The sequence below is a fragment of the Cupressus sempervirens genome, chromosome 11 (assembly GCF_028749045.1).
Source record: "Cupressus sempervirens isolate cs-2001-9-10 chromosome 11, ASM2874904v1, whole genome shotgun sequence".
NCBI lineage: Eukaryota > Viridiplantae > Streptophyta > Pinopsida > Cupressales > Cupressaceae > Cupressus > Cupressus sempervirens.
In genome coordinates this window covers 288,146,641-288,163,237 of record NC_143128.1, presented here as the reverse complement: position 1 = coordinate 288,163,237, position 16,597 = coordinate 288,146,641, and positions in this window count along the sequence as shown.

The window sequence follows — 16,597 nt, the reverse complement described above, 5'->3', positions numbered from 1 at the left end:
AAAAATATACCTTCATCACCCTTCACAAAATTTTTTCCTTTTCTAGATTCTTTCAAGATATAACATTTACTTCCATATACTTTCAGGTAACTTATATTGGGTTTATAGCCATGCCATAACTCATAGGGGGTTTTGAATGAGTCTTTGTTTAGTTGTACTCAGTTTAAGGTATGAACTACAGTGTTGATAGCTTCCTTCTAGTATTTGATAGCAATGTTCTTTTTAATCATTAGAGTCATTGCATAATTCATAATAGATCTATTTCTCCTTTCAGCTATTCCATTCTACTTGGGAGTTCCAAGGGCTAATACCTATCTTTTGATTCCTCTTTCACTGCAAAATTTATTGAATTCATTGGAGATGAATTCACCACCTCTGTCTAATCTTAAGCATTTTAGTCTTTTCCCTATTTCCTTCTCCACTCTTGCAAGATACCATTTGAATTTCTCAAATGCTTTTGACTTCTCTCTTAAATACATAATAGTCATCATTCTAGAGTCATCATCAACAAAAAGAATGAAGAACTTTTCTCCACTATAGCTCTCAATTTCAATAGGCCCACATAAATTGGTTTGCATAATTTCCAAAATATTTTCATATTGATAGTTTTTACTTTTAAAACTAGTCTTTCCCATTTTATCAATCTGACAATTCTTACATAGACCAACATCAAATTTCTTTAAACTAGGAATGCCTCTTACTTTCCTGAATTTTCTTATTTTCACCATGTTATCAAAACTCAGATGACATAACCTTCTATGCCATAACCAAATTTCTTCAACTTGAGCAATAAAACATGAGCACTTACCAAGATCAAGATAAAACAAGTTACGTTTTGTTTGTTTGCTCGATCCAATCAGTTTTCCTTTGTCATCCAGTAGTTTTGCCTTGCCATGCATGAATTCCACCTTGAATCCAATATTTATTAGCTGTGCCACACTTTAAAAATTATGTTTTAGTCCTTCAATCCAATAGGCATTATCACATACAAGTTCCTTAGTTAATGAGATTTGTCCTCTTCCTTTTATGCAACAAGGTTCGTTGTTTCCAAACCTTACACTACCACTATCATAGTCTTCAAAGTGTTCAAACTTTGTTTTGTCACTAGTCATATGATTCGAACATCCACTGTCTATGATCCATGTATCATTTTTGCTCACATGAGAGATAAGTGCCATCTTAGCTTCTACATCATCATCAGATTCATCTTTCACAACAATGTAAACTATTTCATCTTCACTATTATCATAATCCTTAGCCATAAAACATGTTTTCTTACCTTTTTCCTTGAATTATTTAAAATCCTTCTTGCTATTGCACTTGTGACCTTTCTTCTCATCCTTGCTAGCTTTGTTTGGGCACCTGGCTGCAATATGACCAATTTCTTCACATGAAAAATAGAATAGGGGAACTTTACCTTTGTATTTTCCTCTGCCTCTAGAATATTTCCTTACAAGTAGAGCTTCAACAACTTCAAGGTCACTGTTAGAAATTTCCCTTGATTCTTCTTCACTTTCTAACTGACTATCCTTTATTTTCTTTCCTTTTTCCTTAAGTGAAAGCTTGGCTTCAAATGTTGATTCAATGTTCTTGGAAGCTGGAACATAATTGTCATAGTTATCTAGCTCAAAGGCTATCAATCTTCCTACCAAGGTATCCAAAGTTATCTTATGAATTGTTTCACATCTTCTTTCTCAAATTACAAATACTCTAATTGCATAAATGTGAAGCAATGTTCTAAGAACTTTACTTACAACTATTTCTTCCTTGGTCTCTCCTCCAAAAGCTTTGATTGCATTGACACTTGCTTTGATCCTTTCAACATATTTGACAATGTTGTCATCCTCTCTCATTCTCATCTAATCAATTTATCCTCTAAGGCTTTCTATTTTGGCTCTCCTCACATTGTCATCACCACCGTAGCTATCTTTCAGCTTGTTCCACATACCAAAGGCAGTTTTGTAGTCCCTAATATCATCAAATTCCTCATAGCTTAAAGCAGATGCAGTGTCTATCATCATGGTGTTATGAGTCTTCTTTTTAGCAATGTCACCAATAGATAATGCACCAGAAGGAGTTGTGTATTCTTCATCAAGGTATTTCAATCTTGAATCACCAATGGAAGCTAGATAAGTCTCATGAGACCCTACCATGCTGAAAAGTTATCTCTATTAAGCCTTGGAATTTCTCTTTTTTAAGACATCCTGATCTTTAGCTCAGGTCCTTGAAACCTTTCCTACAAGCACCAAAAGCATTGATACCAATTGTTGGAAATATAGATAGAGTAACTTGGGGGGTCGAGGGGCGGGGGGGGTGGGGGCAAGGTAGGGGTGTGAATTAGTTACCACAAAAAAAAATCCACAAATCCCTTGGATGTCTAATAAAACTATTTATTGCTATCACTCAGTAAACACTAACTTTCCTTCATTAACCATGAGAACACAGTTAACACTACTTTCTACCACAATTTCCTTTGATGCCTGAGTGAGCTCGGTAGACACAAAAAATTTCCTTGCTAACCAATTGAGCTTGGTAAGCACTATCTGCCAACTGATATGACATTTGTGTAACATCAAAGACAACAAACAATTAGACAATTGTATCCAACACAACTATCTTCCCAAAATGTAAAATTGGGTTTTCAAAAACATGGTTGTGAGATAATAAGGCTTTGAGCCAAATTCATCTTCCCCAACCAAATGGGCCCTTAAGGAAATTGACCTTTTCTGTGTATTTTACCAAGAATTTTTTTTCGCTCCTAATGACTATTCCCAATGCATTATGTCAAGCAATTTGTTTGATATCTATACTTGTATGTCCATGACTATGGCTCAATGTTCATATTCCTACCTATGACCATCAGATTGCATGATAGGCTATCTCTACAAGTCTTTTTGTTGAAACATATCCTTATTGTCTATGATTCCACAATGCATACTCTTCATGGAAGTTGCAGGCTTGGATTTAACTATGGGCTTTCCAAGTACATTTTCTTGAAAGTGTTCAAATTTCTTTGATTATCTACATTCACAATGTGAACATTGGCTCCCATAAGATGGCATATCTAGGGTCACTCTTCATCTTGGATCCATTAGGCTACATGAATGCCTATTGTGGCTCTTATTAAGCTTTGCACACCTACAAAAGACATATTTTTTCTCCACACCATGGCTTTGGAAGGAAGCTATTATCATTGTGTTTTCCTGTGGACCTAAGTATTACCAATCATTATACCATTGATTCACTACCTTCAAACTCAGGTGAAACACCAAACAAAAAGTTTTAACAATCTCTTACAACAATTTAATTGTGTCATGGGTTGGGAGGTGCGTGTGAGATAATCTTCAAATTCTTTGAAGATTTGGAGCCTTGTAGCAATGTCTCAAGGAACCCATGTGCAAACAATTATTTTAACTTGTATGGGAGTGGTTAGAATGGAGGATATGTGTGAGTCTTCATAGGGGAGAGACATTACTGAGTAAAGGTTTGACATTATTAAGGTAGTTGCTAATTTTTAGAGAAATTTATCCCTTTTAAAATTTCTAACACTGTCAAAATATCTCATGTCTTATAAATACATGAGCTATCATTATGATTGATAATAATTCATTCACATACACAATACTTCACAAACTAGTGAAAGAGGCTAGGAACCATCTCTAAGACATGCATTTTGCACTTTGATCTTAAACTTTTTGAGTTTTGGGGCTTAAAGTTTGAGGTTCAGAATGCACATTTGGGAAGTTTTTCAACTCTTTTTAGGTTGAGAGGTTAATATTTTGAATCAAAATACATATTTTTCCTGTCAAACCTTAACCTATTAAATATTAAAGGTTAATGTTTCCATCAAAAACATGTGTTTTGGTAACTTCCATTAACCTGTAGTAATTTGAGACTCAAGCATTAGATTTAAATAATTTTAAGTGTTGAGAGGAGTTGTGAGCAAGTTAGAGACATGAAGGTCATAAAATCATTAGAAATACAACTAATTATTGACACTATTAAATCTTTAAGTTTGACACATTCATAGCCTATTTTGATTTGAATAGATGAAACTTTTACAATTTGGTGAGTACAAAAATTGAGCTGACATAGTAGGATATCTAAAGTCAAATTGGTAGCCAATATCAACATACTAAACTTTAAATTTGATGACATCATTAAATCTTTCTCTTGAATTGCTATTAATAACAAGATATGGGGAGGATTTTATAGGTGTAAGGAAGGATAAAAGTATGAAGAATTATGCAACCTTACCAATTCTTCATTACTCCCTAAATGGGCCAAAAATGCTAGTGAGGATTATACTAGATTTTCTAAAATTGAGGATCTTCAATTTACAAGAAATTATTTACTAAAATATTGTTTCAATCATGAGTTTTTAAGCTAAAAAATTTGAGAGACTTCACCATTCTTGAAGTTTCCAGGTTCTCAATTCTTTAAAAAAAAGCAATTTGTGTATGGATAATATGTAGAGGCGTAAAGTTTCTCAAAACAACATCATTGTAGAAGATAATTAGGCTATTCAAGAAGTGCTCTAGGATTTTGGTAAAATTAAAATTATGGGTGAGTTGTTGAAAAAAGTTGAATCAAAAGACAATATAGAATTCAAACAAAATTAGAAGATATGGAATTACTTTCAGGATGTGGAGCTAACAATTTTTATTGAAGTCATGAAGGGCTTTAATGAAGAACTCTCTTTAAGGTTTTCCAACTCTTGGCATAATGTCACAAAAATATTTGGTAGCATTGAGTTTACAATTACATCAGAGCTAATTGTGGAGGCCACTAGTTTGAGATGTGAAGTTACTAGGTTGAAAGGAAAAGCCAGGGCAAGTGCAACAACTATATGAAAAAGATCTTCAACAATAATTAGAAGGAAAAATTCATGAATGCAAAATAATGGGTATGACAAAATTTCTCCACCCCCCCACCACCCCCTCCACACCCCCACCCCCCTCCCCCCCACCCCACTTCCCCACCCTCCCCCTCCTTTTGTCATTATCTACCTCTTGGTTATGAAATATTTTACTTGTGAATGTAGATTTATCCCTTACTATGCATATAAGTTCCCCTTATTGAAATTCCTACACCATGGGGAGAAAATAAATATTTTATTCTTTTTGGTTTCCTCCTTAAAGGATAGCATTAAAAATGGAGATCTACCTCTTCATTAGAGGTTAATTTTTTTTATACAAACTTGTGTTTTCCCATCACCCAACTTTTAGTAGGAGCTTGACCCATGGGAAAGAGTTGGTTGGGACTAGCTCATTTGTAATAATTGAGGAACTAAACTCCTCCCCTATTGTGAGGCTTAGCAAAGAAAAATCCTTACCCTAGGACCTAGAAAAGATCTAGTTTTGACTTGTCTATGTTGGTTAGTAGCCCTAAAAAACCCTTGAAGAAACCCTGCTACTTGAAACCCCTTGAAAAAGGCATAGTTTTCCCCAAAGTAGCCAAATCCCCACCCCTAAAAAGAGGAGGAATGATAAAGTCTTCATTGATATTGACAAACATAATACTAGGGATGAAGAGAGAAAAGATATAATTACTTTGGGGAAAAGAAAACAGCTAGATAATACCTCTATGGAAAGAAGATTGGAAAGAATATGAAGGAAGAAATATAAAAAGCAATAGAAGGATGAAAATGACACCTCTATGGGTTTGGTGGAATAAAAACTCCTTGAGGTAGAAACTGAAGATAAATTTGAGACTGGTAATGAGGACACAGAGGATGCAGACTATAAACAGGAAGAGGATGTCAACTATGACAAGGAAGATGAGGGCGTGGAAATGGTTGAAAAGTAGAAAATTATTGAGGTTGACTTAAAAGTGATTAGCAAGAACCAAACTAATCCTGTTGAAGTTGATGAAAAGAACCAAGATGATAAAGGACATAAAATGGAAGAGAAGGACATAAACATGGATAGGGAGTCCCTTCTCAATAGGGTTACTGAGCTTGTAAGTCTTTCAAGTAGACTGCATGCTCTTCAAATCAAAATGGAATCCCTAGACAAAATATACAAAGATACCATCACTAAGCAAGAGTTGGGATTTTTTGCTAAAACTATCTATAATATCCAAAGGGAGATAACGGAAAGAATGGCTCTAGGGGTGGTCACTACTAAGAGAAGGCTACGAAAGACCAATGAAGTAGGCTCTAGTAGGAAGGAGAAGGATCAAGAATAGGAAGCAAGAGAAATTGCAGATTGGCAGGGAGAGCTTGCCCAACTTATTGAAGAATAAAATTTAAAATAATAAAGAAAATATCTATATGTATATCCATAGGAATATACATATGAATATGGTTCTAGATATCTATATCCATATATGCATATACACATTCATATGTATATGGATATGACTATGCATGTGTATTTATGTATATACATACATACATATATATGTATTTATGTGTGTGTGTGTGTGTGTGTGTGTGTGTGTGTGTGTGTGTGTGTGTGTGTGTGTGTGTGTTTCTATGTGTATATGTATATGTATATGTATATATATGTAAATATATGTATACACACACCTATATATCTATTTTACAGTGACAAGGATTTCCTTGATGTAAATTCTCTATTATTATTTTCAAAGACATAATTACACAATTCTTTAAAAAGATCACATTTTTTCTAATATTTCATTCTCATCACATAGAATATTCCTTCATTGACTTCTATTTATGAATTGATCTATGGGGAGGATAAAAGAAATTCATAGCATCTTACACTCTATATTCGAGCTTCTAGGTAAGACTGTGTAAGAATTTTTAGCATCATACACAATCTTACCTAGAACTCGAATACATAATATCATGGATTGTGAAAATTTATTGCAATTAATCTTACACTCTATTTTGGGGACAAGATGTTTTCTTTTCTCAAACCCTATCCAATACTAACTAATTCCCATGTTGATATTTGGATTTCTTTACCACATTCATATATCAAATTAACTCATGATAAATAAAAATTGAGGCCCTTGACTATTGATAATTAACCTATTACATGGATACCTTTTTCATTGGAAGCATCAATCCTCCCCTACATCTTCATCCCTATTTGATATAGACATATTAGATGGGGAAACAACATTCATTACAATATATAGAAATATTAATATTAATTAGATATCACTACCTTGTGTTTCTCATACTTATTTATATCGTTTTGGAGACTTTTTCTTGATTTCATACTTATCCATCCTAGGAATAATCAATCAAAACCCTTATTTGGTTTCCTTAGACCCAATGTAAATAAATTAATCATAGTTCTAACCTTTGTTAGCAAACTAAATTTCTTCTACCAACATTTCTTCCACTAGTCAAACTTATCTACTCTCATCCACAAGGATGTATCATTTTTCAATAGCAAAGGTGTATTTTGTTTTTCTTCAATACTAAGAAAATAAATGTATTATGTTATTCATGTCTTTTCGTACATGTTTTATTGAAAATTCATACATTATTTTCAAGCCATTCAAGATAATTTACACCCAATAAACAATTGATACCTAGAAAAAAATTTCTTTATTGGATTAATAAACATAATTAAACTTATCTCTACGTCTACTTTATTGATACTCAACTTCCTACACATCCATAATCTCCTTATGAAAGTCTATATCTCAACTAAGTTGTTGGTAGAAACTGATATTTTTCATATAGAGCCCAAAGTAATGCTGAAAAAAGATTGATACAAGTATGAAAATGAGTTTCAATCATTATTTTGTAACTGATGTTAAACCTGCTACTTGTTGGTAAGATAATTGCTTAGATGATTTGTGTACTATAATTTGTTTGATTGATGAAGAGTATTTGAGAAAATGATAACAATAGCACCTACAAGAAAGGCCAATCTACAATATGAATTTTTTATACAAGAATTAGTAAAGATAGTGATATTATAGTGCTTTGATAATCTACTTAAGGTTGCAAAGGATTGATACATTGATTAAGTTCAGAAGAACAAGTTAAATGAAGTAAATATGCCAAGATTAACAATCTACATAGTAGGTACTGAGAAAATTTAGTGTAAGTTGAGAAAAAAATTAGTTGGAGTTGAGAAAATTCAAATTTTAGTGTATGACGAGTGATACAACATAAGCTAAGTAAATTTTAGTTGATGCCAAGCACCAGTAAACTTTAGTTCGTGTTGAGTGTTTTGATAGTGGATGTTGAGAAATACTGTATGTGACAAGCATCAAAAGAAAGTTAATGCTGAGTGTTAGCATTATGAGAAAGATTTTGGATTCAATGAATCTGAGCTAACAAGTTTGATTTATTGGATTGTGTGATCCATTTGGAAGATAAGCTTGATGAGGGCACAAAATTCAAGATGAACTATTTTGATGTAGATTCAAAGAGGATTGAAGAAAAAATTTCTAGAAGGAAATAATATGAAAAGATGGGTAGGTTCACTGAATCCTATCTAATCAAATCTAACCCTAAAATGGATGATGGAAGTTGAACAAAAAAAGATCTAAGTTTTCTATTTATAGAGATGGCTAGTTAGAAGTAAGGGTTGTCATGTGTGAGAACCTAATGAAGATAAGCAGTCTAGGGTATTGCTTCATCCAATGACTTAAGAGAAGATTTTGATATTGGCAAGCAAAGCAAGAAGGCTTAAGGGTATGGATGCTTGAAGGATGAACAAGCTATCAAAGCTAAAGTGTGTGAAATCAAAGAAGAATGGAAGACTAAAATAGTGAACTATAATTTGCAAAGTGTGTTCTAAGTTGTTATCAAATCAAGCCTTACTGCTACTTTCTAATCATTGTATTAGTCTAAGGTAAATCCTTTGGATTAAGGTTGACCTAATAGGAATTTGTAAATCCTTTCACAAGGTGATATTTCAAGTGAATGATCTAAATTCCTCTAACAAGACTCACTCCTAACAGGGTGATTGAAATCCTCTAACTAGGTCACATTTAACAATGTGCATTGTAACCTTTAATAGGGTTGGCCTTTCATAGGACATCTCCTCAGAAGAGTGAAAATGTGTAGTATGTTACTAGTGGTTTTTCGCAAATTGGGTTTCCACATTAAATCATTGTATTAATTGTGTTATTGAATCTGTTATGTTTCATGTTTACATGTCTATAAAGTTGATTTGACAATAACCCACAAGTTTAAATAATTGTATGATCTAACAGATGCATGCATGATTAAAATAATTTATGAATATGGGTTCACTAAGTTGGGAAAAGTTCTATTTGTATATTTGGACCTTGGATAACTGATTTAGCCCCCCCCCCCCCCCCCTCCCCCCATCTAGTTATTTTAAATAATTCCAACAATTGGTATCAGAGCCATCTACATAAGAGGACTAGTTTGAAGGTACTATTGGGCTAATCACCAGCCTTCCCCTTCAAGATTTGTGACATGGTTTAGCCACCTACTATGTTCTATAAGTCTAGTGGTTGTATTAGGCATTAATAGGTCAATCTTTTGGTGCAATGACAATTCTAACTTATAACAAGTCGTATTAGAGCTTGGTCATAGGTTCAAATCTCCTTGAGTAACATTGAGGGGGAAATTGTTGGACAAACCACTAGCCTTCCACTTTGCAACTTGTGACATGTTTTAACCACCTCCTATGTTCTATAAGTCTAGTGGTTGTATCAGGAGTTAATAGGTTGATCTTTTGGTGCAATAATAACTTTGGCTTGTAGCAGGTACTAGAAGCAAAAAGATCAAAATGTCAAAAAGAGAGGTATCCAAGATTGATAGAGATAATTTTCATGCATGGAAAAGTCTACTAAAGTTAAAGCTAGGAGGTCTTGGAGATCATGCACAATCTACCATTGCTAATGAGCATTTTGATCATACTGGAGCCCTAACTGCTGAAGATTTGAAAAAGAAGAAAGAACACAATTAGGCAATGTTGGAGATTGCCTCTACCCTAAGTTATACTGAGTTTGATGATATCAAGGGTTGTGACAGTATAAATAAAATGTGGGATGCTCTACACACCACCTATGGAAGTGATGCAAATATTCTAAGAGCCAAATCTAAAAATCTTAGAGGTAAGTTCGATGATATGAGAATGCAAGAAGGTGAGAATATTGCTCAATATTGCTCTAGGATAAAGGATGTTGTTAATGCTATAAGGGGATCTACTAGTAAGATAGATGATGAGACTATACTAAGAAATTTTTTGAGAATGTTGCTACCCATTTATTTTGTTAGAGTTTCTGCAATACAAGAATGAAGATGTGTGCCAGGTTCTAATCTGACTCTTAAGGTCTAGTAGGTAGGCTCATTTCTTTTGACCTATCTAATTTTGATAATTTCAAATCTAAAAATGTTGAATCTTCTTTCAAAGCCCAGTTTTCATTAAAGGAACCTAATGAGAAGAAGAAGAAGAAAAAGGTAAAATATGTATCTAGTGACAGTGATATAGATGAGGAAGATGTAGAACAACTTGAAGCACAACTAACAAGGAGATTTCACAGAGGTATAGGAAAATTCAAAGGTAAGCCACCTATCATATGTTTCAATTACAATGAGGTTGGTCATATTGCTGCTAGATTTCTAGAGAAGAAGAATTGCAAAGGTGGAGACAAGTACAAAAGTAGAAGAGATGAAGAAAACAAAGATTACAAAGACAAAGGAAAGAAGTTTTCCTACATTGTTGAAGAGGAAACTAAAGATGGGTCTGACGATTATGATGATGAACTTGTGTATGTTGCAATGAAGGATGATTCTAATGAGGATGAGGCAACTAAACTGGTGTCTTATGTGAACAAGAATTATAGATGGATCATTTACAATGGGTGTTCACATCACATGACTGGAGATAAAAGAAAGTTCATTACCTTGAATTATTATGATGGAAATAGTGTAAGGTTTGGTAATGATGCACCCTATTTGATAAAAGGAAAATGTTATATCAAACTCATAGAAAAGATTTTATGTGACAATGCTTATTATGTTGAAGGACTTAACTATAATTTTTTGAGAAGGAATTAACTATAATTTTTTGAGTGTGTCACAACTAAATAGTTTAGGTTGTAAGGTTGAGTTTGAAAACAAGATTACTAAGATATATGATACTGATGGAAAACTAATTATAAAAGGAGACCAAACTAGAGGTAATATATTCTACCAAGATATAGATGATGCTACTAGTTTATTTGTAGAATTTGATGATGTGTGGCTATGGCACAAGATTTTATGTCATGTTAATTTTGATAACTTGGTTAGTATCAATAACATGAGAAGAGTCAAAGGTTTTCCTAAGTTGAAGAAACCTAAAAATATAATTTGCAACAATGTCAGTTAGGAAAAATGACAAAGTTAAGTTTTAAGAGTAAGACTCATGCCTCTAAAGGAATATTAGAGATTTTTCATATTGACTTGTGTGGACCAATCAATGTGCAAAGCTACAAAGGAGATAAGTGCATTATGCTAATTGTTGATGTTTATTCTAGAATGATGATAGTTATGTTTCTGAAATAGAAATCTGATGCTTTCCAAATGTTTAAGTGGTACTTATTTTTGTTGAGAAAGAAACAAATAAAAGTCTTAAATTTTTGAGATCTAAAAGGGGAGGAGAATTTACATCAAATGAGTTTAAGATGTTTTGTAATGATAGAGGAATCAAGAGATAGATATCTTCTCCTAGGATCCCTCCACAAAATGGAATTATTGAAAGGAGGAATTGATTTGTAATGGACTGTGCTAGGACAGTCATGGTGGAGAATAACTTTGGTTTGAAATATTGGAGAGAAGCTATAAGTACAACTATCTATACCTTGAACTGTGTGCAAGTCAATAAAGGTACTCATTCAACACCTTTTGAACTATGGTATGGATACTCACCCAATGTAAAATATTTTAAGGTATTTGGAAGAAAGTGTTATATTCTCAAGGATTTCATGAATGGTAAATTAGATGAAAAAAGTGAAGAAGGTATATTCCTTGGCTATTCCACAAGAAGTAAAGCTTATAAGTGTTTAAATACTAACACTAACAAAGTTGTGGAAAGTGCAAATGTGAAATTTGATGAATATATAGAAGTACATGAGGCTGAACCTTTGAAGGAAATAGAAGAATAAAAATCATTTGCATATTTTTATGAAGGAATGCCTATTGATGAAGATGCTATAAATCAAGTTGCAAATCAATAACAAGTTTTAGTGATTTCCAAGTCACATACTATGAATGTTGAGTTGTATTTAGGAACTAACCTACATTTAGGTACCAAGTTATAGAATGAAGTTGAGGCACATTTTGATTCTGAGATTAGTGTACATGAAAGAGATGTTGAACTGCCTGATATAAATGTACATATCAATTTAGAAGTTGAGAGACCAATTGAGAAAAATAGTGTAAAACTAAGATTGTCAAAGTATGTCAAGAGACATCACCCTACTGCACAAATCATTGGAGATAAATATGCAAGACCAATGACAAGGAACAAGTTGAGAAATGGTACATGTTTTCTTAGCATGCTAGAACCCAAAATAGTGAAATATTCCTTAGAGGATGTGGACTGGAGTAAAGTCATGAAAGAAGAGATTGAACAATTTGAGAGAAATAAGACACAGACTCTAGTTCCTAGATCAGAAGATAAAAATGTGATTGGCACCAAGTGGGTGTACAGAAACAAGTTAGATGAAAATGGTAAAGTCACAAGGAATAAGTCAAGATTATTTTGTAAAGGATATGCAGAAGAAGGGATAGACTATGGAGAAACATTCACTCTTATTGCAAGATTGGAAGGAGTAAGAACTCTACTTGCTTACTTTGCATACAAAGGTTTCAAATTTTATCAAATGGATGTTAAGTCCACATTTCTGAATGGTATATTGGAGAAATAATTTTATATAAAACAAATAGACGGATTTTTTGATGCTAATAAGAAAAACATGGTATGTAGACTACACAAAGCTTTATATGGTTTGAAGCAAGCACCAAGATCATGGTATGAAAGGCTTCATAATTATCTTGTAAAGATTTAATTTGAGAGGACTGATGATAACAATAATCTATAATTAAAGATAGACAAAGGAAAAGGTATTTTACTATTTGAAATTTGTGTTGATGATATCATATTTGGAGGTCAAGATACTTTATGTAAGGCTTTTATGAATGAAATGAAGAAAGAATTTGAAATGTCTATGTTAGGAGAAATTAAGTTCTTTGTGGGTTTACAAGTACATTTGATGAAATATGGTCACTGAGTCAAAGTATGTAAAGGAGATACTAAAAACTTTTGGATTGGAAGAGTCCAAACTAGTAAGCATACCTATGGTGATAGGACATAAATTGTCAAAAAATGATGATTCAGCTGAGGTGAATCAAACATTGCATAGGTCTATGCTTGACAAATTACAATATGTAGTACATATCAAACCTATTTTTGCATTATATATTGGAATAGTTGCAAGATTCTCTGCTAATCCTAGGGAGAATCATTTGATGGTTGTTAAAAGAATAATAAGATATTTAAAAGGAATAGAAGACTACACTCTATACTACAAGAAAAATAAGAAATTGAATTGAGAGCCTACATTGATGTTGATTGGGCTGGAAATATTGATGAAAAAAAGAGCACTAGTGGATAATCATTTTTCTTAGGAAAAAAGCTGGTTACATGGACTAGCAAGAAACAAAACTACACATCTCAATCTACTACTGAAGTTGAATATGTTGTTGTTAAAGTAAATTATACAAAGATTGTATGGATCAAATAGTTCTACTTAAAGGTATGAAGGAAGAAATCATTGAACTTGTGATACTTTATTGTGATAATACAAGTGCTATAAATATATCAAAGAATCATGTGATTTATACAAAGACTAAGCATATTGCAATCAAGTATCATTACTTGAGAGAGTTAGCTCAAGATAAAGAGGTAAAGATGGAATATGTTAACAAAAAAGAGAAAATAGTTGGTATCTTCACAAAAGCATTACCTAAGGATGCTAATGAGTATCTAAGAGGTAAACTTGGGGTGATACCCCTATCAAAGGCTATTTAAGAAGCATGAGAAGTGCCCTACATAAAACAAGATGATTGACATATGTTACACATTAATGCAATGTATCTTACTTTAGGAGTTGCCTAAAGTAATCAAAGAGTTGGAACTTCAAATAAGTGACAAGCAAGGTGACAGAAGGAGAAACTGAAAATGTTCATATCTACGTAATTAGATGACAAGTCTTCAGTGTTATTGTCAAAAAGGGAGAAATCTTAAAGAGAATAAATAAAGGGAGAAATCCAACAATCTAGAAAGGGAGAAAGATGATACAAAAGAAACATGGAATACCTAGTTAGAGGGAGATAATTTCAAAGGAGATATAAGAAGTGATCTAGAGGGAGTCATAAGGATGAATTGATTGATTTTTTGTTGATCATAAAAGAATTTTGTAACCTATTCAGAAGATGAAAATTTTTGATAGAGGGAGAAATTTCAATACAATAATTATTTTCTTTTTGGTATTTTATTGGTTATACTAATTAAGTTTGGTTTTCCATCAATGTCAAAGAGGGATATTGTTGAAGATAGATTGATACAATTATGCAAATGTGTTTCAATCACTATTTTCTCACTGATGTCAAACCTACTACTTGTTGGTAAGATAATTTCTTAGATGATTTGAGTACTATCATTTTTTTGATTGATGAAGAGGATTTGGTCAAATGAGGTAACAATAGCACCTAGAGGAAAGGTTTAGTTATGAAATGAAAAAGAAGTATAAGGATCAATTAAGATAATGATATTATAGTGCATTGATAATCTACTTAAGGTTGCAAAGGATAGATACATTGATTAAGTTTAGAAGAACAAGTTAAATGGAGTATGTATGCCAAGCTTAATAATCTACATAGTAGGTGCCAAGAAACTTTAGTGTAAACAGAGCAGAAAATTAGTTGGAGCCGAGCAAAATCAAATTTTAGTGTATGTCAAGTGAAACAATGTAAGCTGAGTAAAGTTTAGTTGATGCTGAGCACCAATAAACTTTAGTTCATCTTGAGTGTTTTGATAGTGGATTCCAAGCAATATAGTATGTGTTGAGCATTAGAAGCCAGTTAATGCCAAGTGTCAAAATTATGAGAAAGATTTTGAATTCAATGAATCTGAGCTAAAAAGTTTGATTTATTGGATTGAGTGAACCATGTGAAAGATAAGCTTGATGAGTTGGTGGCACAGAATTCAACATGAATTTTTTTGAGGTGAATTAAAAGAGGACTAAACAAGAAGTTTCTAGAAGGAAGTAAAATGAAAATATGGATAGATTCATTGAATCCTTACCTAATCTAACCTAACCCTAAAATGGATGATGGAGGTTGAACGTAAAAGGATCTAAATTTTCTATTTATAGAGATGGATGCTTAGAAGCAAAGATTTTCATGTGCGAGAACTTAAGGAAGAAAAGGATTCTAGGGTATTACTTCATTTAGTGACTTAAGAGAAGAGACTACTATTGGCAAGAAAAGCAATAAGTTGTAAGGTTATGGATGCTTGAAGGGTGAACAAGCTATCAGAGCTAAAGTGTGTGAAAGCCAAGAAGAATGAAGGAATGAAAATAAATATCTATAATATGCAAAGTGTGTTGTAAGTTGTTATTAGATCAAGCCTTACTATTAATTTCTAATTATTGTATCAATCTAGGGTAAATCCTTTGGATTAAGGTTGACCTAAAAATCATTTGTAAATCCTTTAATCGGGTGACATTCCAAGTGAATGATCTAAAGTCCTCTAACAAGGCTCACTCCTAATAGGGTGATTGAAATCCTCTAACGAGGTCACATTTAACAGTGTGCATTTTAACCTTTAACAAGGTTGGCCTTTCACATGATATCACTTCAAAAGAGTGAAAATGAGTAGCATGTCACTAGTGGTTTTTTCCAAATTGGGTTTCCAAGTTAAATCATTGTGTCAAATGTGTTATTGAATTTGTTAGTTTCATGTTTACATTTTTGCAAAGTTGATTTGACAATAACCTACAAGTTTAAATAATTGTATGATCTAATGGATGCATACATGATGAAAATGATTTATGGATATGGGTTCACTAAGTTGTGAAAAGTTTTATTTGTATATTTGAACCTTGGATAACTAATTCACCCCCCCCCCCCCCCCGCCCCCCCACAAAGTTATTCTAAAAAATTTCAAAAAGTAATTGACTTTCATTATTTCTTATAAAATACCTTACATGTATGTGTGTGCATATTGAAGACGTACACACACACACACACACGTGTGTGTGTACGTGTGGGTGTATGCATATGTATATATATACATATACATATACATATACATATACATATACATATACATATATGCATATACACACACACACACACACACACATACACACAAACATATATGACAAACACAAAGATATATAGGTACGTGTGTGTGTGTGTGTGTGTTGTTGGATAAAATTGTTCAATTGTGTTTTGTTTTTGATATTACACAAATGTCATATCAACTATCAGACAGAGTCTACTAAGCTCAGTTGGTAAGCAAATTAAAAGACAGAGTCTACCAAGCTCAAATGGTCAACAAAGTGAATTACAAAGTCTACAAAGTGTTTCTAGAAGTTACACTATGAAGACAGTTTCTATTGAGCTCACTTG